The 23,920-nt window shown below is 46.5% G+C and overlaps 1 protein-coding gene across 1 annotated transcript in view; it reads left to right on the top strand.

The window, feature by feature from the left end:
• The window catches only part of F2R (coagulation factor II thrombin receptor), a 54,238-nt gene extending 30,794 nt beyond the window's left edge, over positions 1–23,444 (top strand). The window contains exon 3 of the transcript XR_009223465.1: positions 23,433–23,444. The gene's annotated coding sequence lies outside the window, so the exon portion shown is untranslated. The remainder of the gene's footprint in view (positions 1–23,432) is intronic.
• The last annotated feature ends 476 nt before the right edge of the window (positions 23,445–23,920 follow it).

The raw sequence follows: 23,920 nt of genomic DNA on the forward strand, positions 1-23,920 counted from the left end.
GGCTGGAATGGGGGGCGGCGGGAGGGGACATCTGCATTCAACCGTCAGTAGAAGGAAAAGGAGAATCGGTAAGGAGACCAATAGTCACTGAGAAAGGAGGGAGACCAGAAGAAAGTGCTGTGATGAAGACCAAGGAGGACAAGTTTCCAGGAGAGGGCTCAGGTAGGATGCCATCCAGGAAAAGGCACTGGATTGGGCAGGGAACACGGGGTGTGCCGTCCCCAGGTCCTCCGAGAGCAGCGCAGGCCGAGGGGGCGGAGGAGGAGGTCAGCAGCTCCTGGGGACCACTCCGAAGGGAAGGAAGGAGGTGCTGGAGAGAGGCAGGGTTGAATTCAGATTGTAATGTATTTTAGGATGACAAGCTCTGAACAGGTTTGTGCAAAGAGAAAGAAGGAAGACCCAGGAAAGGAGGGAGCATTGAAGGAGTGAGAAAATGCGGAGGAGGAGAGATAAACACTGAGGAAAGCACAGAGGGGACCCGAGGAAGAGAACATCTCCCTGTCCTGCCCTTGACGAGCCGCCGCCACAGCCCAGGCCCCGGAAAGTGCCGCAGCCGGTCCTCTGGGCTCCACACCTCTCTCCCCTCCGGGACTCCTCATTCTCCGCTGCTCCTGTCTCTAGGCCTCAGCTCTCCCCATCGGCCCAGCTGCAGGGGTCAGTGGCCTAGTGTAGGAGTTGCTCTCCTGGCTTGTATTTTTGTCTTTTCTCCTGGAAACTCCGCCCTCACTACACCCAGATTCTGCAGGCCACATCCCTAAGCGGGCAACTCGCCATCGTCGCGGCCTCAGGCCTTTCTTCAGTCAAGCCTGCGCCTGGCCCAGCCCCGGCCTGGTGAGTCTTGGGGGGGGGGGTCATCTGCTCTGTGGGGAGCTCACCCCTGAGGGCCCCATTTCTCAGTACAGCAGAAGGCCCAGTGGTCATCCGCCTGCTGGGTGGGACAGCAGCGGGGAGGGGCTTGTGGAGGGCCTCACGACTAGGGATCGCTGACGAATTACTGGCGATAGTAATTATGGCTTTTATCCCAATGCCTTAAGAAAGAAGCTCCAGTGCAGGAATTTCGGGTAGGATGGGCTCCTGGGTGGGGATCAGCAAGGCCAGGGCCCTAGGTGGACGGGGTGTGAGGAAATGTAGGGGCCAGATGGTCGCCAGTTAGAGAAAGAGAGGAAGCAGTGAGGGGCTGAGGCTGGAAGATGGGCAGGGGACAAGGGACACAGGTGGAAACTGGGGTCAGAGAAGAGCCTTGATGGGGAAGCAAGAAAGGAAAAAGCAAAATGCCTGAAGGTGTGTGCAAAGAAGGCAAAAGCAAGAGTCCCAAGTTTCAGAGGTGGGGCTCTCTGGGGCTGTGACAAGGTGGCATTGCGTCCACACGTGCAGGTTGTTGAAGGGGAGTTGAGCAAGGCCAGTAGTAGGGAAGAACCGTGAGCCGCGAGGCTGGGAGGTGGCAGGTGCGCGGAGGAAGCCGTGTGGGTAGTGGTTAGACATTCTTCACACTCAGGGAACCACACTTATCCTGACTAGTCCCATGTCTTTTTTTTTTTTCTTTTTTAATGACTCTTTTTGTTTAATTTTATTTATTTATTTATTTATTTTCCCCCAAAGCCCCAGTAGATAGTTGTATGTCATAGCTGCACATCCTTCTAGTTGCTGTATGTGGGACGTGGCCTCAGCATGGCCGGAGAAGCGGTGCATCGGTGCGCGCCCGGGATCCGAACCCCAGGCAGCCAGCAGCGAAGCGCGCACTTAACCGGCCCTAGTCCCGTGTCTATAGACAAGTCACACACGTCCACTGAGCCCTGGCGTTCTAATGTATAAAATGGGGAGTGTAATACCTGCACTCACCACACTGTTTTAAGGATTAAAATGAGACAATATCTGCCAAACACAGCACCTGGCAGACAGTAAGGTAGAATAAATATTGCTATTAGTACTGTTGGTGCCCAATCAAATAAGAAACACCAGATAAAACTTTCTGAAAGGATATCTAAGAAAATCACATGGATATTTTTGGTCCCCAGCCCCACTTCCATTCTTCTTTTTTCTCTTCCTAACAGTTCTCTGATTTTTATCAAGTTTTATGAAGCTGTATCCCCCCACACAGCCTGTGTGTCTCAGGGAAGGCCGACCTCACTCCAGATCCAGGAGTGGCCTGATAAGTCGAGAGGTAATCCAATGCCCTGGACAGGCCCAGGTTTATACAGGAAGGGGTATTTTAAAGGAAGAGCTGTCCTCTCTTCCTCCAGATATTGCGTTATGTTGATGTAAAAGCTGTACTTCTGTAGCTTTCTTCCGGTTTCATCTTTTAAAGACTGAATCCAGCTTCGGTCATGTTTGTCTTCAAGCCTGTGAGCTTCAAACAAGCACAGAGAGGCCAAGCATGTCGACCTCCTGGTGCCCCACACGCCAGAGGACAGACAGGAGCCATGCTGAATGAATACATAAGAGGTATTCTCGTTCATTTTAAACAGAAAGAGAAGGGGAAGGGAGAGGGGCAGGGCTGGATTTGGATCCAGCTTCATGGGTGTCGAGGGGTGCGCACCACCACCCCACCCTGCTCTCTGCATTCTCTTCTCTGCAGCTCACGGAATGAGAATAGTAGGTTATTAATGAGTCTCCACCAGATGGCAGGGGGTCGGCCTCTCCCCAAATCCTGCCTCATACACACACAGGATAGAGAGGAGTGACCTCGGCGATCGTCTGGGGCAGAGTCCTTTTCTCCAGGGAGGTTTTGACAACTCGAGGCCACATATAATCACTTAGTGACAGATATGGCAGCAGTGACAGGGCTGCTGGCTCTGGGTCCAGTGTTGTTCGCTCTATTCCACACTTGTCCTGGAAACAGAAAGCTCGCCGCCTTCCCATTGACAGCAGGGGCTCCCCCAGAATTGCTTCTTCAAAGCATTTTTAAAAATGGTATTTTAAAACTACACTTTCAACATTAAAAAAAAGTAAAATGTAGGGGCCGGCCCGGTGGCGCAAGCGGTTAAGTGCACACGTTCCGCTGCGGCGGCCCGGGGGTTCGCCGGTTCGGATCCCGGGCGCGCACCGACGCACCGCTTGTTAAGCCATGCTGTGGCGGCGTCCCATATAAAGTGGAGGAAGATGGGCATGGATGTTAGCCCAGGGCCAGTCTTCCTCAGCAAAAAAAGAGGAGGATTGGCATTGGATGTTAGCTCAGGGCTGGTCCTCCTCACAAAAAAAAAAAAAAAAAAAAAAAAAAAAAGTAAAATGTAAAATCTGAGCAAATAGAACAATCCTGGGGTTACATGTTTTTGTGTTTTCTCAGAATAATTCTGAGTGATTTGATTTGTCAGACCTCGTTAGTAAGACTATCCCTCTGCCTGTGGAACAAGAGGACCACACAGCGTGCACGTGAGTGCCTGCGTGCGCCTGCAGAATCAGAGCGCTATCTGCCTGAGGACCTCTGTAGGCGCCCATGACGGAGGCCTCTGAGACACTGCTGTCAGAGCAACCGAGATGTCGGCTGCGCCTCACTGCAGTTCAGAGGCAAAGGGTTTAGGGTCAGACCAAGAACCACACACTAAAGAATGTGATTTATTTCATCCTCCTTCCTGCTTCCACTAAGACTCAGTAAAACCAGCTGGAAGGAAGGAAAGAAGAGAGGAAGGAAGGGAGAGAGGAGGATATCACCTTTTGTTAGATGAGACTGTAAACTCCTAACAGACAAGACCTAGGTCTGTAGGTTTCGTTTTACGTAACACTTCACACGCATGTACTTGGTAAACTCTCACAGTGTCTCTTACGTAAAACAAATGATAAAGCAATAAAAGAAGGACCTAGCATCAGATGGAATTTGTGACACCCACAAAGAGCTCTACATCCAGCTATTGTTAATGTTGTCGAGACTGCTCGCTTGAGTTCTTAGTCACTCTCCCCCTGATTTCTGGTAAGATAAGAACAGTGTTTCAAGTTGCACGGCTGACAGACTCGGGCCGGGGGAAGATGGTGCTAACACAGAAAGCTCTGCCGAGATTCATTTTTAAAGCAACGCGTTTCTATCCCACAAACTGCATGAATTCAAAAGGCCATCCATTCACGTCAGAGTCCACTCGGCTTTCTCTAAACAGCTTTGCAGATGACCTGACTTGGTAAAGAATCCTATGCCTGGGTCAGTTTCTTTTGGGGAACATTTCTTCAGCATCTCAATGAGCTGGCTTCCCTGGAGGCCAGTGCTTTGACCTTGGCCCCTGGTCCAGCGGGAACTTATGGGTTGTTTAGATGTCAGGCTCCCCTTTGGAGCCCTCTGTCAGCTTCTCAGGAGGGTGGACAGAGTCCTGGGTCTCCATCTCCCTGCACACTCAGGCTGTTGAAAGCTACTAGCGTGCAAGCACCTCCACCCCCACCACCAGTTGAAATGACAGGAGACAAAATTCTGGGAAAAGATAAAATTCTGGGAAAAGATTCCCAACTGTGGAATTTGCAACTGTTGGCACCAACCAGAACCTGAGTGTATTCACTTTGTGGGTCTAGGGTGAGGGAGAAATTTGTGTTCACTTACTCTGTTTTCTTTCCTCATACAAAGCACCTCTCTAGAGTTGGCCTGAAGCCATACTGAGTGTGTGTGGATGGGTGACTCTTGTTTGAGACTGCTGTCATGAACATGGGCTTTAAAACTTGCCACTCCTTCCAGTATTAAGACCTGAGCAGCACCCAAGATACCCCATACATGCCCAAAACAGAAGAGTGACTGCCCATACAAGGATCAGCTTTCCCGTTCCACAGAGCAGAGCAGAGTTCTCCAAAGGGAGCAAGACACGAGCGTCCCAGGGTATTACAACCTGGGAACAGGCAGATCATTTTGTTTTCCAGTCTGAGCCCAAGCCCAAGTTTAGCAAAGCGGATATCAGCTGTCTTCCTTAACCAGCGTCTGACAGAGCGTGGGCCTTCACTGATAAAGAGGAGTTTTCCCCCAGACAATTCAAAGAACTTCTTCATCACTCAGCCCAATTTTTCTTTCCTCTCCAGACAATGCAATGTTGATGTTCCTAAGGAAGTGGTGTGCTTTTCCACTCCACCCCAACCCTCTATGGGTGTCAACCCCAATTTCCTTACGGGTGCCAATCCCAATTAATGTATGGGTGAGATTGCTAAGGCTTAGAAGAAGCTGACTAAGAAGAGTAACAGAGTGTGGGATTCCCTTGTGGGTCCCTTGCTAGGTCGGGGCAGGGCTGAGGCTGCAGTGTCCCCTCTGAACTTGTGGATGAGTGGTGTCTCCATCAACAGGGGCGAGCTCTGCGTGCAGAAGGGGTCCTTGCTTCTGCTGCGGTTGCCCGGGTAAGTTTCCCAGCAACTTCGCTTCCTTCCCCCAGCTCAATTTCCTAAGGAAGAGAGGTGGTCAACAGAAAATTTAGTGGATGCATAATTTATATGTCCAACTTCACTCTATTTCTTTAATATTTAAATTAATATGACCTGGTGGCTGGCCCTACCCCACTTGGAGCGAGCAAGTCTCTTTCCTCTCCAGGTCCCTTTCCTGGATAGGTCCAGGAATCCCAGGGGAGCCCACTCAGTCCTAAGGGGTCAGCCCCAGTCATTGTCAATGCAAAGCCTGGTTTTCCACCGAGGGCCCCGTTCTCCACTGCTCTCCCTGCTCCCCGCCGTATGCCCCCCAGTTGGGGAGGGACAGGAGCAGAGGAGCTTCAAGCATCAGCTGCCCACCGTGCCCAGAACCAGCCCTCCACTTCCAGATCCCCTAAGCAAGCTCACTCCCTCAAAGAACAACCCAACAACGGCTAATTCCTTGCTAAAAAGATTTTAAAGGAAAAGAGTAACAAAGTCTCTTCCACAAAGCACACGCTGTAGATATAGACCAGGGTTTCCAGAAAGTCTTGAGGAAGGCATGCACCGAAAATGTTGACTGGAATTATTTTTATTATAATGGTACTCTCACAAAAGTAAGTATAAATAACTTATGCTTATCCAAATGTAAAAACAAATGCACAAATTAAATACAAACGAAACTAAAACAGCTAGATTCAATGTAACAATATTGGTATAACACGTCAGATGATGTTGATTTTAACAGAAACTAAATTTCCACTTCCAGCAGTAATTATAATAAGAGCTAATATTTTTTGAGCAAGTACTATGTTCCTGGCCAAAGTACTTTAAATGACTTTATCCATTTAACCCCACAGTTCCAGAGGCACGTGCTATTGTTATTCCCATGTTACTAAGAAAGATAATGGGCCTAGAGAGATCAAATCAATTTCCTAAGGAGACACATCTAGGAGAGGGCAGAGCCAAGCTTTGAAACCAGGGAGTCTGACCCAGGGCCTCCACTCTGCAAACTGTAGCGTTCTGGGTACTGCCTGCCACCATGCAGGCTCTTGGTGAGGTTCAGCACATCCGTACCACCATGGTCCATGTGATGACTCTGTTGTCTTACCCTCTTTCCTTCACTGGAACCACGTCCAAGCCTTCCTTCATGCAGCCTGCCCTGGCATCGTTGGGCATAAGCTCATCATTTACAAGTTCCCCTTGGCCCTTCTCTCATTCACTCCAAGTACAGTTTGAAGCCCGAGGAATCAAAACACAGAGTGAAATGTGGGCCCAGCAGGCTCTGGGAAGAACATCATTAAAATGTGGTCACTGCAACCATTGACAATATGCATATATTATACTATTTTTAAAAGATTATTATCAATATGAAAACACAATATTCAGATATTCTTACAGAAAACTAGCAAACCTCTGTTAATTCATCTGTGGACGTTTGCTCTAAATGAAGAGATCAGAGTACTATTATTCTGTACCTCTTAACATTTGTAGTTTCTATAATATTTGTAGTTGTGACATGAAGGCCAACTATCATTTATCTCAAATAAGATTCCATGCCTAAATAATATCAAAATTCTAACTGATCCTCAGTCCTTGCAAGAAAAGTAAGATCCATAAAATTTACATGCACTCTGTGGGAGACTAAACATTGCCGTTCTTTTATAGTCCTGATTACCTTATTAGGACAGACTTTTGTTCAAGCAAATTATTAGAATTGACAGTGAAAGGGTCCTGTGAGTCACAATGACTTTGCTAATTGGCATTATTTATTCCTCACTGGCTTTGCTCTTCAGTTGGTGGCATAAATGCTTGTATTTGTTTTGCTCTGGGAAATTATGAACCTATTAGGAAGGGGAACTATCGTTTTTCTATACAGAGTGCAGTTTCAGGAAGTTGGTGGATTAATAGATGCCTGTTCTGAGAAGTAATCGGGGCTGCATCCTCTAACTTGTGGGAAGCATACACTCCTCATATACTTCTTTTTCAGCCTTAACCATCAGTTAATACATCAGGAATTCCTAAATATCCCAAGGACGTAGGCAGACTTGCAAAACCGCTATATAAACATAGTGGCAATAGTTTCTGTGTATTTAGCAAAATAGAGTTAAACAGAGTTCTGGTATTTATAAAAACAAATTTAAAAAAAAGCAAGGAAAAACAAATTTATATGAAACAGGTTCCGATTCAAGAGGGTGATCTGAGCATATAGGTTTATCATCCCTCTTTCCCAAGATCCTATTGAAGTGATAAAGAATTTAAAAGAGTGTAAATCCATAGTCTCAAAGACAATGAGGGCTGGGCTGGGCATCAGCAGTTGAGAGATTTCAACAAAGTTCTGGAGATGGAAAGAAGACGTGAACATGTTGACAGAGGGAGCGGAGTCCAGGGTCACGTGCAGGCCGGGCGCCAGGGGAGTGGATCTCCTCTGCCTGACAGGTGCCCAGAGAGGGTTTGAACTGGAGTCTGCAGGCACAAATGGGAAAACTGAGAAAGAGGCTGAAAACAGAATGCTAAAAGGCAAGATTTCCAAAATGCAGTGGGAAAATTATTTAGGACCTAGAATTCTATTTCATCCAAAACAACTGTCAAAAATTAAGGCAGATAAAGACATTTTCCGAAGACAGATATAGTTGCTACATACCCTTTCTTAAGAGCTTATTTGAGGATGTACTGCAGTAAAAAAGGAAGAAACCTGGGCCAGCCTGTGGCCTAGAGCTTAAGTTCGACGCACTCCACTTCAGCGGCTAGGGTTTGGTTCCCTGGCACAGACCTACACCGCTCATCTGTCAGCGGCCACGCTGTGGTGGTGGCTCAAGCACAAAAAGAGGAAGATTGGCAACAGATGTTAGCTTAGGGCCAATCTTCCTCAGCAGCAAAAAAAAAAGGGGGGGGGGAGAAACCCAAGGAAAAAAAAGATCTGAGATATAAGCAACGGAGGATCAAGCCAGGATGAGAGCTATGCAAATGATTAAAGTCTCTGGGCTGAACACCACCAAGAAGAACCGACTGGATTGCAGGCAGTGTATAAAATAAGTAGGAAGCTGGGGAAAACTGCTGGCAAAGACATGTTTCTTCTTTTATTAAGAAAGTAAATTAGAAAGTCCAAGGAAAACAATCTGTGCAAGAAATTCATAATCCTGATGTGAAGCAAACTAAATTATAGCCTAATTTTGAGCAATTGATGGAGTATGAGAAAAGAGAATCTTGATGCCTAATGCCAGACATATTCTTTCACAGCGGCATAGGGAATACGACATTGCATCTGGGGAGAAGGAGGCAGCGTCATTGCTCAAAGCAAAGAAACTTGGCTTTTCTGTGAACAGTATTTATATAGTCATAATAATAGAATCACGGGTTACTGATTCTCAACTTTTAGACCCTACCCCGCTGGGAAAATTTGATGATAATGGAACAGAGTGGAAGCGTTGTCAGCATTGATTGTGTAAGAGCGAAAGAACATCTGGCAGAGGTTGGGAGGCGGAAGGAGGGAGAGGAGGCGGAGGACATAGTGGAGATGCCAATGTTCTCATTCTACGTTGTGAGGAGTCTGGAGTTTGTGTCTAACATGGGTGGAATAAGAAGTAGAAGTTAAAGTACGCTATTTAGAATTATGAGAATAACCCTGTAAAATAATTTAAAACAATAATATAGCTATCAACAAAATTGTGAGGAGAGGGAGAAGAGAGGTGAGACAGTGGACGTGAACGCAATTCTAACCTCTCATTGTTAGAAGCCGACAGATACTTTCTACAGTCAAGAATCAAGAAATAGAAATGGAAGCTTTTGGTGGTAACATCCAGAAGAACTAAGACCAGATATTGTTAAAAAGTGTTTGTTTCAGACAAGTAGGAAGAAAGAAATGGAGGAGAGGAAACAATTCCTTTTTCTTAAAACCCTTTCTAACTACTCGGTGTTTTTTTTCTTTTAACTATGTCCATGTGTACTTTCATATTTTAAAAATTTGTATGTAATGTCTGAATTATGGATAACTACAGGCGATTTGACTTGTAAATCCGTCTTTGAAACCACTACGGTCATTCCCTTTAAGTAATTAGCTCAATGAATTATAGATTTTGCTTATTTGGTTTCACAGCAGTTTTGAAAATCACCCAGAAAAAGTGATGTGCGGTTTGAGCTGGCTTTTCAACGGAATAAAATTAAATTTTGCTTTGAAGTCTTTATAACTCCCATAAGGAAACTGGTGACATTGTGGGGTCCCAAGTGCACCCTGAAATCACAGGTGCACGTGTGACACAGAAGGAATTATCCCGACACCTGGGCCCCCACCCTCAGCAGGGGAAATCACCGGCTCTGGCAAACAGCAGAATGGGCCTGTGGGGCCCCCTACTGTTTTGCTGGCAAACTGCATCTTCCTGGGCAGCATTCCAGGGTGAAATAAAAAAAAAAAAAAAATCCTCTGAGCCTGGATAGACTACAGGAAGGTAGCGGCAGGAGACGTGGGACTCCACTGGACCACCACGTGCATTTATTTACACGTTTTAATCAATAAATATGATTTCCAAAATTATTTACATAACAATCTAGGAAATCGAACGTGGACTGGGTATTAAATGATACTTGGATATTATTGTTAATGTTCTGATAATGATAGTGTGGTTGTGTGGAGGGCCCTTATTTCAGGAGATATGTGCTGAGCTATTTAGGGGTGAAATATAACGGCTGCGTCTGACCCTCACATGGCTTCCCCTCTCATTCAGAGCTAAAGCCGAAGCCCTTCAAGGCCATTTTCCCATTGAAATCCATTCTCACCTTCCACAATAATTGATTTGTAGCTGGGAAGCAACTGCCCGGCCTAGGACTGCGTTTCCCAGACTCTAAATAAGGAAGCAAGCAACTAGAAGGATATGCAGCTATGACAGACAACTATCTACTGGGGCTTTGGGGGAAAAATTAAAAAAAAAATTTTTTTTTAAATCTTTAAATAAGGAAGCAGACAGGAGCGGCAGGAGGAATTGTAAATGGTTCTCTGCTCTGGACCCTCTTCCTTCCCCTCCCTCCCACCGTGCCTTCCAACCCTGGGAGCCGTTTTCAGGGTGAGCAGAGGAATCTGTGGAATGCTCACTTGTTTCTATTTGCCACAAGCAGTCTTTGTTTGTTTTTAACTTGAATATCTAACACTCCCTCTTAAACCGGGACTCGGTAGAAAAACTATGCTTCACATGATTTGCAAGAGCCAAAAACTGGAAACTCATATGCCCATTAAAAATAGAACGGATACGCTGCTCCTGGGAATGCAAACTGGTGCAGCCACTATGGAAAACAGTACAGAGATTTCCCAAAAAGTTAAAAATAGAACTACCATATGATCCAGCTATTCCATTTCTGGGTATTTACCCCAAGAACATGAAAACGTTAATTCAAAAAAATCTATGCACCCCTGTGTTCATTGCAGCATTATTCACAATAGCCAAGACTTGGAAGCAACCCAAGTGTCCAACAACAGATGAATGGATAAAGAAGATGTGGTCTATATATGCAATGGAATACTGCTCAGCCACAAAAAAAGACAAAATCTTGCCATTTGTGACAACATGGATGGAACTTGAGGGTATTATGCTAAGAGAAATGTCAGACAGAGAAAGACAAATACTGTAAGATTTCACTCATATGTGGAAGATAAACAAACAAACACATAGATAAGGAGAACAAATTGGCAGTCACCAGAGGGGAAGAAGGTGGGGGGAGGACGAAAGGGGTAAAGAGGCACATGTGTGTGGTGGTGAATGGAAACTAGACTTTCGGTGATGAACACAATGCAGTCTATACAGAGGTTGAAATATAATTACGTACACCTGAAATTTACACAATATTATAAACCAATCTGACCTCAATAAAATAATTTAAAAAAAATAAGATGGATAAATAACCGGTGGTATATCCACACAATGGAATGGTGCACAGCAACGAGAACGAAGAAACTACGACTACAAGCAACAATGCAGATGAGTCTCCCAGACAGAATGAGGAACAGAAGAGGCCAGAGAATATGATTCCACTTACACAAAACACAGAAGTTAAAAACTGGACAAAACTAACCTACCCTTATAGAAGTTAGAACAGTTATTACCCTTGTGGGCCTAACGACTGAAGAGAGCATGAGGGGTCTTCTAGTGTTCTCGTAGGATTCTGCTGCTGGACTGGGCTCTGGTTGTGTGGCTATATTCACTTTGTAAAAATTCATGAAGCTGCACACTTATGATATGTGCACTTCTTGTAAGTACGTAGCACTTCAACAACAATTTTACATACATTTTAAAAACTAAATAAGTATATATATTTTAAAGCCAGGACTCACTGTGGAAAAAAGATCATTACATCACATAGAGCTTCATAAAAGCTTTCCAACGTTCAGAAACACACACACAGGGGCCAGGGGAGAGAGAGAGAAATCTTGGTTGGATAATAGAGAAAAGACTCCCTTTTGTGAAGTACAAGTATGATTTTGGAGGGGAAAAAAAACAAACCTCCACTCTCAGCAGGCAGGAAGGAAGCAGGTTTGTGGAGGAAGAGGAGTTAGCAGTGAAGTGTGACTCACCCGGGAACAGTGACGATCAGCACTGTCCTGTGTCATTTGGACTCTGAACAAAAGGTTCGTGATATTACTGTGAGACACAGGTGTGTGAGGGGTGTGCCCAGGAGCATTATTCACCCAGATTGGTTTCTGCCCTGTGGTAGATCAACACTTTATCCCACACACACTACTCCCCTCTCCCCGCTTGAAAATGGTCCCTGCACCATCAGGTCTATTCCATACACCATTCTCCGTGATAATTTCTGAGACTCTAACATCCTTCTGATTGGGTGCTGAGTCCATATTGCCAGATCTGGTCAGAATCTAAAGCAGCAGAACTTTGACTATAATACGAATAAGAAGCCATTGAGGAACTTCTTAAAAACACAGATTTCTTTGAGCAACGATTCTGATTCAGCAGGTCACAAGTGGAGCCCAAGAATCTTCATTTTGACAAGCCTCCCTCATCTGCTGTAAGATTCTGAATTTTATCCTGGACATTGTTGTGATGGTTAATTTTATGTGTCGCCGTGACTGGGCCACAGGGTGCCAGATATTTGGTTAAACACTATTCTGGGTGACTGTGAGGGAGTTTGTGGAAGAGATTAGCACTTGAATCGGTAGACTGAGGAAAGCACATTGTCCTCCCCAATGTGGGTGGCCCTCATCCAATCCACTGAAGGCCTGAGCACAACAAAAAGTTAGAGTAAGGCAGAGGTCACTGACTGATTGTCCTCGAGCTGCGACATCAGTCTTCTCCTCCTCTGGGCTCAGACTCAAACTCAGACTAGAACTTACACGGTCGGCTCTCCTGGCTCTTAGGCCTTCAGACCCAGCCTGGAACTACACCATCAGCTCTCCTGAGTTTCCAGCTTGCTGACTGCAGATCCTGGGACTTGTCAGCCTCCACGACTGTGTGAGCCAATTCCTTATCATATATCCTATTGGTTCAGTTTCTCTGAGAACCCAGACTAAAAGAACTGTGAATCGTAAAGACTGTGGGCCTCTGTTGTGTTCCTCTGAAGATTCCTGATGTTTGGTTTAGTAGGCAGTTAACTTGGCTAAACTCAAACTCCAGATTCTTCTATCTTCCTCCCGCTGCAGTAACTGAAATCCCTGTTTGGTTTTTTAAATTTGTGCTTGACATACGTTATCTTATTTATTACTCCTCACAAACCCTACGAAGTAGATATATTATTATCCTCACATTACAGACAAGGAAAGGAAAGATCAGAGAGTATTTATTAAGTTGTAGAACAGGAATTTAAATCCAGTGCTGTTTCCAAAGCTTTTGGATTGGGCGAGCAAAGAAGTGTTCTCTTTAGCTTTGTAGTCAATTAATGTCAGTTGAACAAACCAGAGAATAAAGACTCTCCAGGCATTTGGCTCGAAGACTGAAGGCTGCCACGGTGCGAGTGAACTACAGTCCGAGAGCCCTGGCGATGGGGCGGGACCACCTGGATTCCTGGCTGTTTGGCATCAGCTCCAGCTGCACGGGTCAGGGCTTCCACCCTGGTGTGCAGCAGTGGTAACACAAACAACACTGTGCTGCTGTAAACAGGAAGGGCCGCAGCCTCAGGATGGCACACCTGACAGGTGACCTTGCTCAAGGTCACTAATCGCCAGACTCAGTCTAACGACCTTGACAGAACACAGTCGGTGCGTTCTCCTCCCTGAAGCTGTAGAGTGTGTGCCACACGGCTACTGGCACACACTGCCACCTGATCACTTTCTTTCCGTCCTTTTATGTTTTTTATTACAAAGGTAACACGTTAATTTTATTACAGATACAAAGAGAGAGAAAAATGGGAAAGTCGCTCTTTCCTCCTCAGCACTTCATCTCACAGGTAACTTCAGCCAACACTTATCCTCCTAGTTTCCCTTCCTGAACATATGTGGACACGTAGGTATTGATGCACTTGTAGCCTTGTTTTTCAGAAGGCATTAGTTGTACTCTATGCCTGGTTCCAGTTCTGTGATCTGCATTTTTCATTCAATAGGACTTAGTTCTCAACGGGCCATGTTGCAGATTTGTGGGGTTATAAATTTGTGGGGTCCACAAATGTAGTCATATGTACGTATTTACATGCCGAAGTACATTTTTTACATACAAATTATTTCCTTTAATTATTTATATCATTATTTTTATGCACAAATAATTACATACAGTTTTTTCCTTTATATTATATTGACCTTTTGAAATCATATAAATGGGTGAGTTATATTATTTATGAATTTCATTTCAGGATAGTAAAGAGAGCGCTAAAAATATTTTTTTTAAAGGGTGCATAGTCTGATAGCTGAGGTAGTGAGTCAAGAAACCACTTTTTTTTATCACACAGACATGTGGGTGTTCCCCAGCAGTCCTGCCGTGGCCATCGCAGAGCTTCGCCTGCGTTGCCTGCGCCCTTCCAGTGCGGACCCTCACCTGGCTGCTGCCACACATTATAGAGAGCTGTGGAGCTGGCAGATTTTAAGTCAGGGAGGGCTCTTGGTTACAAACAACAGAGACCAACTCGCACTGATGTCAACAGAAAAGGAATGAACTGACAGAGTATTCAGGAGCTCCCAGGACGGACAGGAATGTTGGAGAACCAGGTGGAGAAGTGGGCAGGAAGGTGGGGAGGTGAAAAAGCAGAGGGAGAGCTCGGTGAGATCCTGCCCCAGCAGCAGGCCAGGTGGGAGGCAGCTGCCACTGGAGCTCGCTGGCCGGGGCCGCTCCCGGCCCTTGACACTGCTGCCCTGGAAATAATCTCCAATTCTCCAGACAGCTAGGACCACACCCTCAAGAGTCAAGACTCCAGAGTGAGAACATCTGCTTGGGAGCCCGTGTCATGTGTCAGTGTGCTGGCTGCCGAGGGAGAGCGGGGAGCGGGGTGCCTCCCACCGTCCCACATTTCCTCAGGAAGCAGGGGCTGGTGGCGGGAGGGCCACCGGACTACCGGGAGGAATTAACAAGCAAGGAAAGACTTCTTAACTATCTTCTGCTTCCTTTAGATTTGCTCTTTCTTCCTTTATCTTCATCCACCAACCTTTGCATGTAGACACGAAATATCCTGTGCATTGTGGGAGCGGGGAATGCAAAGTTGAGTAGGTTGAATAGTTGCCACCCCGAGATATCAGGTCCTAACCCCCGAAGCCTGTACACGCTACCGCATAAGGAAAAGGAGACTTTGCAGATGCGAGTCAATTAAGGATCTTGCCATGGAGAAATTGACCTGGATCATCCAGTGCGCCCTAAATGCCATCACAAGTATCCTGACGTAAGAGAGGCAAAGAGAGGTTAGGGTCAGACAGGGGAGGAGGAGGCACTGTGACCACGGAGGCAGAGATGGGCGTGATAGGGCCACGAACCAAGGAACGCTGCAGCCGCCAGAAGCTGGAAGAGGCGAGGGACGACTCCTCTCCCGGAGCCTCCTGCAGGAGCACGGCCCTGCGGCATCTTGACTTCCAGCAAGTGAATCTGATTTCAGACTTCTGCCCTCAGAACTGTGAGAGAATGTATTTCTGTTATTTTAAGCCCCCAAGTTGGCGGTAATTTGTTACAGCAGCCACAGGAAATTCACACAGAATATGAGGAACATATGAAAGTATTCGTCTTCTTAAAACAAAATAGAAGGGAAGGAGGGAAAAAAAGAGAGAGGGGAAGAGAGAAAAAGAAGAAAGAAGGAAGGAAGCAAGGAAGGAAGGAGAGGGAAGGAGAGGAGGAAGCCAGGCCCCATGGCTGGTGCGCTGGTGGCTGCAGCGTTAGTCATCTGTCACACAGAGGAGTGAAAGGCAGAGAAATTAATCCGGAAAACCATTTCTTTTGAAAATAAATCCAGGATTAGAATAGGAGAGACTGAGTAACACAGGCAAAAGTAATAACTCTGTTGATCCCTCTACACTGGATATCCAATCTCCTGACAAATACAGCGGAAGGACTATGGGAAGTTTGGATTTCTTTACTGAGGAGACGATTTTAAAAAGGGAGAGAGAGGGACACAAGCTAAATAAACGAATGACTCATGAAATGAATTTGTTTTCAGATAATTGCTTCCGAACGTAGCGATGATGTGGGTATGAGTCATTCCCACAGCAATTCCATGCAGAGTGCAGACAAGCTGGAACATGAGGTCTGCTCCACCCACGGCGATAACTCTGGTGGGAAAAAGCGCCCAGTGAGCCCACGTCACCGACTCGGAGCCCATCTGTGCCGGAGAGGGATGGGATGAGAAACCCTGAAACCAGAGTGGAGGCAGCGGCTTCGCACCTTTGCTTCCTGTTGTGTCTTGTCGCTGCTGTGAAGTGGGGCATTGAGACAAACAGAGCAGACACATCTGGGGAGGAAGGCCGCCAGAGGTATGACATCACTGGCACCAGATCAGAACCACTGCTTTCAGCCTCGCAGGGACCTGAAGGGGCTTGTACCCCAGGGGGCACTGGGCCTCCAGCCCTGCAGGGCCTGTATCTGCAGTCACGGTCAGAAGCCCCCTGGCAGGCCTTTGCTGAGCTCCTCCCACGTGCTCAGGTAGTGCTGGCAGGCACCGAAGCATGGAAAGGGGAAGAGGACTCAGACCCCGCTCACCATCCAGATGTGTAGATAAGACACACCCAATTAAAGAATGACAAGGACAAGACACACAAAGAGTATTGTACTGACATGATACAGGGCTCAGCCGACATGCTTAAAAACTCATGGATAGGAACGAATATATTCTTCTCTTGAGTGGCATGCTGTTCCTAGGATTTGAGAAAGGTGGTTTTAGTCATGGGCTTGTTCTGTGTGGGACTTGGCTGTTTCACCAGTGAATAAATCATGTGTGCAGCTTTGTGCTAAAAGCCCAGAGGAACACAAGAGATCTGAAAGAGTTTCTGCAGTTCAGCTGGAAAAATCAGACAGCTCAGAAACATCAGTAATCCATGCCACAGAAGCAGTTGTGTGCTCCTGGCTGTCCCTGCTATAGGAGCTCATTCATTCATTCATTCAGCTAACAGTGATTGAGTGCCTGCTTGGTGCTGAGCACTCTTCTGGCCACTGGGACACAGCAGTGAGCAACCAAACTTAAATCCAGATCTGCCTCATAGAGCTCCCGTCCTGATGTTGGGTTTGGCAAAGTCAGACAGATTTGAGATGTGACTAGACTTCACTGCTGGTGCACAGGGAAGAGATCTGGGCCAGAGTTCAGAGAAGGGCAGCACCAGCTGGGTGGGTGGGCTGAGAATGCTTCAGGGAGCAGGAGAGGCTTGCGTGGGGTCTTGAAGGACGGTCAGAATTTGGAAGGACCAAGAGGAGCTGGGGAGAATTTTGAAAGAAGGCAGGAAACAGAGTGACTGACCAGGGATCAGGGAGGTGGAGGTGGGAGAGATGGGTTAGTGGAAGAAAGAGGGGGAGTCAGGCTGTGGAGGGCTGGAAAGGCAGGGCGAGCTTGACTTAGGAGAGGTGTAGACAGTGAGTACAGGTGTCGACGGTGCGTGTAGATGCAGGTGTAGACAGTGAGTACAAGTGTAAATAGTGCAGGTGTGGGCGTGAGTGCAGGTATAGACAGTGAGTACAGGTGTAGATAGTGCATGCAGGTATAGACAGGAGTACAGGTATGGGCAGTGAGTACAGGCGTAGACAGTGAGTACAGGTGTAGAGAGTGAGTACAGGTGTAGACAGTGAGTACAGGTGTAGACAGTGAGTACAGCTGTAGACAGCGAGTGCAGGTATAGGCAGTGAGTGCAGGTATGGGCAGTGAGTGCAGGTGTAGACAGTGGGTGCAGGTGTAGACAATCAGTGCAGGTGTAGATGGTGAGTGCAGGTGTAGACGGTGGGTGCAGGTGTAGACAATGGGTGGAGGTATGGGCAGTGAGTACAAGTATAGACAGTGAGTGCAAGTGTAGACAGTGAGTGCAAGTGTGGGCAATGAGTACAGGTGTAGACAGTGGGTGCAGGCGTAGACAATCAGTGCAGGTGTAGATGGTGAGTGCAGGTATAGATGGTGGGTGCAGGTGTAGATGGTGAGTGCAGGTGTAGATGGTGGGTGCAGGTGTAGATGGTGGGTGCAGGTGTAGACAGTGAGTGCAGGTGTAGATGGTGAGTGCAGGTGTAGATGGTGAGTGCAGAGTACAGGTATAGATGGTGGGTGCAGGTGTGAGCAGCACAGAGTATCTGGAGCCACTTGGCTGTCCTCCCGCCTACAGCCCCAGCCCCTCCCCGTCTATCCACTGCCTCTTTTCCCCACTTCTCTCCTCCTCATCAATTTTCCCTTCGGGTTCATATTCCTCCTTCTCATCCATCTTCTTCTTCTTTCCTGTCTGCCTCCTTCATCCCTTCGTTTGATGGTTCCTTTCGTGCCTCCTTTATTTTATTCTCACCCACTACACCCCACAATGACTGAGAAAAATCAATACAGCAAAATTTTATTCCAACCAAAAGATGACTGGAAAGGAAGAGGTTCTTGAGAATCAGCCCTTGACAGAGAATTAATTTCATATTAAGTCTCTCTAACCGGATAAGGTCTCCCAGGACCCTGGGCTTGCCTTGTGTGTGATGTAATCAGACACTGAAACACAACCTCGGAAATAGCTGCTCTTTCAAAACACTAGGAATATATGCTAAGGCAACGGAACTGTGACCTTCATTGTTCACTGTGCAGAGAGAGGAACAGGAGAGAAAACAGGCAAATTAGCATCTTGTGTTTCTAAAGTTGTCTTATAAATTATGTTCTTTATGTGTATAGTTCACATAAGTTTGATCTTGGATCATAATAGTGAAGGACCTAGTAGGAAATGCATGTTTCTTCGCGCTTATTCTTTTTTCCCTAAAAGTAAAGAAGCTCACTCAAATACACTTGGAAAATACAGAAAATAATAAGGAAGAAAATAAAAATCAATGATTTCATCATTCAGAGATGATCACAATGAATCAGTTTTTCCTGCTTACCAGCCAACTTCACCATCTCAACAGCTTACAACAACAAACACTTATATTCTCTTTCCTGGGTCCACCGAGGCTCTGAGGACTCAGCTGGGCCTGGCCGGGTTTGGGTTCAGGCTGAGCTGGGGTAGGTCCGCTGCCCCTGCCTGTGTTTCCTCGTTTTCCTCAGACCAGCAGCTACTGGGAAATAGTTTTTCTCATGGAAGATCACAAGAATGCGAAAGGGTGAGCAGAAAAACGTGACGCCTCTTAAGGTCTTCACCTGAAACTCACACACTTGTAACCACCACCCACATTCCATTGGCAGAAGGGAGTCCCCTGGCGAAGCCCAACATTGACGGGTAGAGAATTTTGTCTTGCCGGGTCTAGAGCGCTGTAGGTTTACATAGCGGGTAAGAACGAGGAGCAACAATCTGATCTACCACAACCACTGTTGCCATACTGGTGTATTTCCTTCCAGTCTCTCTATGCCTAGCATATAAAAAGTGTACATGGTTAAATGATTATACGAATAATCTTATACCTTTTCACATCTTTGCATACACTGCCCTTTCCCTTGTATTCTCCTCATCGACTTCCCCTTTCAGGTTCATCTTCTTTGTTCCCACCTGCCTTCTTCCTCTTTCCCATCTTCTCCTCCTTCCCTTCCTCTGATGGTTCCCTTCCCTGCCCCTCTATATCTTATTCTCCCCCACCATGTCCCATAATGAATGGGGGGGGGGGACAAGGAAGCAATTTATTTTTAACTTTGCAGGATAGTGTAAGAAATCTGATGCCTGAATTCAATAACATGCTGTGGAAATAGAGAAGGCAGGTAGACGAACCACTTTCCTCTGGTGCCACATTTCAAGGTTAAGTGGGCAGTGGGTTTACCAGTATTAGCACCGTTGGTTGTTGGGTCTTCCTTATTTAAATGGATTAACACTGTTCCACAATGATAGATCTGAGGGTAAACGGGTAACAGTAACCCAAAGATAAGTTAGGAGAAAGCAAGGATAGCAGTTTAGCAAGGCTGAGTCAACAGATCAGATATTCAGCTGTTTTGGAAACAGTAATGGCAGAAATGCTGTTCTACTAGACAGGAATATATACATATATACACAGAATAAATACATATAAAATAAATAAGTAGGCAGCACTAATAAAATCCCTCTCATAAACATGGAAAGCAGCTCATTTGGCAAACGGATTAGTTTTAAACATGTTAGTTCTAAAAAATGAAGGCAGTAACTCCATCTCCAAGTCTGAAGGATAGCTGTCTGACAGCTGTTATGCATGCAGGATGTTTAAAATAGAGACGTCCACGGAGCAGACTGCCCTTGCTAGTGCCCAGATGTGGGACATATACAGATGTGGGTGCCTAAGGCAAATTACTCAACTACTCTGAGCACCAATTTCTTCATCTATAAGATGAGGAGGTTGGATAAGTCATTGGATTATTGAGCATATTGTGTAAAGTGGTGTGCCGTCCTGGGTGTGCCACAGAGAATGAGCAAGAAATAGTCCTGGGCCTCTTTCATTCATTCATTCATTCCTTCAGCCCATCAGTCAGTCAGTCAGTCAGTCAGTCACTAAGTGGCTTTTACTCCATGACAGGCATTGGGTACACAACAATGTTCCCATTCTGATGAGAGAGACAGACAGCTAACCAGGCAGTTATAAAACACTAAGATTCGTGTTATAAAAGGGAAAGTGAAGAGTGTTATGGAAAAAAGAGAGATAACTAACAACTCTTTACCAGGCACTGCGCTAAGGTCCTGATTTCTCCTCTTACTGTTCACCCAGTCTTACAGAGGAAAAGAGTGTGGAGTCCGATCTTAGCTTTGCAAACTTGACAGTGCCATGAACCACCTGTGGATGTTGTCGGTTCAGACCTTGATTCAGTAGGTTTGGGGTTGGGGGTGGGGGGGCCTTCTGCATGTCTAACAAGCCCCCTCTCTGAGCAGCAGGACACGAGAGCTTAGCTCACTGCCCCACGTCACCTCACTGAAAAGGGCAGTGCAGGGTTCTCAACCTGGCTTCAGCCTGACCCCAAAGCCTTATCACCTTTCAGAGATCCTGCCCCAAGACTCTCGCTGCTCTAAAATTCTGATTCCCATGCCCGGTTAATTTGAGAAATGCAAATAAAATAAGAGCCATAAGAAGCTGGGCGTTTCCTGGTGCCCAGCTGCGCCCTCGCCGACGAGCATTTAGGGATGTCTGGGCACTCTCTCAGGGCAAGGAGGCTCCTGGGGCATAGCAGAAACAAGCTTCTGTGGTTATAAACCCCTGTGTGACACTCACAAGGGTCCCTCTGTGACCCGGCCCTATTCTAAGACCTGGCCCAGAACTGGAGCAAACGAATAAAGAAGTCATCATAAATATAATATCGACATACTGAGCCCTCAACTGTGGGCCAGGCACTTACCATTTAATCCTTCCAATAATCCTGTGAGGTAGGACTATCACCATCATCTTCCCTCTGCAAATAAGGAAGCAGAGGTTAAATAACGTACCCAAAGCAACACAGCTCGACAAACGCAGAAACAGCATTGAAAACCAGGGCCAGGACTGTGTTGGCTGATGCCCCATGTGACATTGCTGTCAATTCATCATTCCAGCTGATTAGGAAAAAGAACAGCTCTGGGCCAAAGGGTTCCTACACACTCCCCCACATAACAGCCTCCCGTCAGCCACGCTGACTTACACATATGTAATCATGTATGCAACCATGTGTGAAATGCCTGAGAAAAAGACGTGCCAAGTAGTAAGAAGAGATTCAGCCTCAGGAACCACGAATGAACTCATACAATTGGAACAACTTAATTCCTCTATGTTCATTCTAGACCTACTATTTGTTCACAATCCAAGCCTTTCAGGAACTTGAGCTGTTATTTAAGAGATCGTTTACATATAGGACAGAATTAGAAAACACAACACAAGGACTGGCCCAGTGGCATAGCAGTTAAGTTTGAGCACTCCGCTTCAGCAGCCCAGGGTTCGCAGGTTTGGTTTCCTGGGCATGGACCTACGCACCGCTCATCAAGCCATGCTGAGGTGGCGTTCCACATAGAGCAACTAGAAGGATGTACAACTATGACATACAACTATCTACTGGGGCTTTGGGGAGTAAAAAGGAAACAAGGATGAGGATTGGCAACAGATGTTAGCTCAGGGTCAATCTTCCTAAAAAAAAAAAAAAAAGACAATACAACACAACACCTCATAGAGTAGGAAAGCATGTCAGGGTTAAACTTCGAGCTGACAATAACAGCTCTCCTTTATTGATCCTGATCTGTGTGCTTTTTTTTTTTTTTTTGGTGAGGAAGATTAGCCCTGAGCTAAGATTTGTTGCCTATCGTCCTCTTTTTGCTGAGGAAAATTAGCCCTGGGCTAACATCTGTGCCCATCTTCTTCCACTTTATATGTGGGATGCCTGCCACCAGGCCAGCCCCCTGATCTGTGTGCTTTGATGTACTATTTCATTTAATATTCCCAGCAGCCCTCTGAGGAGCCCCCTGTTTTATGGATGAGGGAGCAGATGCTCAGATGGAAGTGACATGGCTAAGGCCAGGGAGCTAACAAGTAGGGAAACCTGAGTTTGAACCAGGAACTCTGACCCCAGCCCTTACACACCAGTAGGCTGTGCTCTACTGCCTCTCTCCGAAACCAGCCCTCCACGCTGGGCAGCGTCTGGTAGGGGAAAGATGCACCTTGCTTGGAATTATAAAGAAAGGCCTAATGAAGAATACGGTATTTGATGGATCTTTAACCAATAAATCTTTATCAAGTGCTGGCTACACTACTAGAATGTTGTAAATAGACAAATGCTTTTTGAGCTGAAATATTTTGTTCAACTAAGAGTTAGCTATTGAGGGCCGGCCCTGTGGCTTAGCGGTTAAGTGCATGCGCTCCGCTGCTGGTGGCCCGGGTTTGGATCCCGGGCGCAGACCGACGCACCGCTTCTCTGGCCATGCTGAGGCCGTGTCCCACATACAGCAACTAGAAAGATGTGCAGCTGTCACATACAACTATCAACTGGGGCTTTGAGGAAAAAAAATAAAAAAATAAAATTAAAAAAAAAAAGAGTTAGCTATTGAACGGTAGTCATGAGCGTGTGTGTGTGTGTGTGTGTGTGTGTGTGTTTAAAAATAAGGGGTAGGGGATGCTAGTTGGAGGGCATGGCATGAGCAAAGCTCTGCCAAGAATAAGCTCAGCCTCTGTTGGGGAAATTGTGAAAAAGCCAACCTGTTGAAAATGGAGAGTTCATTCAGTCATTCAGCAAACATTTCTGGAGCACCTACAATGTGCCAGGCACTGTATTAGGGGTTAGGGATACAAAGGTGAGTTAGACACAACCCCGGCCTTCAAATGCTTCATAGACTTGGAAGGGGTGGTTGGTGGGGAGGGGACAACAGGCACGGACTGGGACAGAGACGTGTGCCACACAAGTTTACAAATGGCTTAAGAAGGGTCTGGAGAAAGAGAAGAGGGTGCGTAGAGGGAGAACTGATGGGGAAGGGGAGAGAAGTGAGCGAGAACAGTCAGGCCCCTACAGGCGGTGAGAGGAAGAGAAGAAGGAGGCGGGCGTGGCGTGGGGGTGGGTGGCTGTGAGGATGAGCAGACCATGGCAGAAGAGGGTCTACTGGGTCAGTCCAGTGACCCCGGCGAAGCCTGGCCCGACTCCTCTGTTGCACAAGCACGCTCAAGCCATGAACAGAGCCTTCAGACACGATCCCGTTGTAAGATTGACAAGGTGGCTGTTTTCTGTGTTTTCAGGCAACTTCCAGGAAACACTTGATGCCTTTCTTGTAACTAGCTGTAGGAAGGAGGAGGAAAAACAGGCATGCTCCTGACATTTCTGCATAAAGTCTTTTTCAACACCAGAAGTCATTGTGTAAATCTTCGTGGAGGCCCACCACGTGCCGGGTAGGGTCTATATTGAAGAGGCAGCAGTGAACAAAATCTCTGACTTCGAGGAGCTTAGGTTCAAGTTGGGGCCACAGAAACAGACAAAAAACAGACAGATACACAGTATATGATGATATGACAAGCCAAGGAGAAGAGAGCAGGGGGAGAGAGAACGACGTTGGCGGGCTATTCTGCAGGGGACAGTCAGGGAAGACCCCTCTGACAGGGTGACGGGAGCCAAGACCTGAAGGGTGAGGCCATGAGTAGATGGCTGGGGAAGAAGAAATTGTCTGAAGGGG

The sequence above is a fragment of the Diceros bicornis genome, chromosome 1 (assembly GCF_020826845.1).
Source record: "Diceros bicornis minor isolate mBicDic1 chromosome 1, mDicBic1.mat.cur, whole genome shotgun sequence".
In the NCBI taxonomy this organism is placed as follows: domain Eukaryota; kingdom Metazoa; phylum Chordata; class Mammalia; order Perissodactyla; family Rhinocerotidae; genus Diceros; species Diceros bicornis.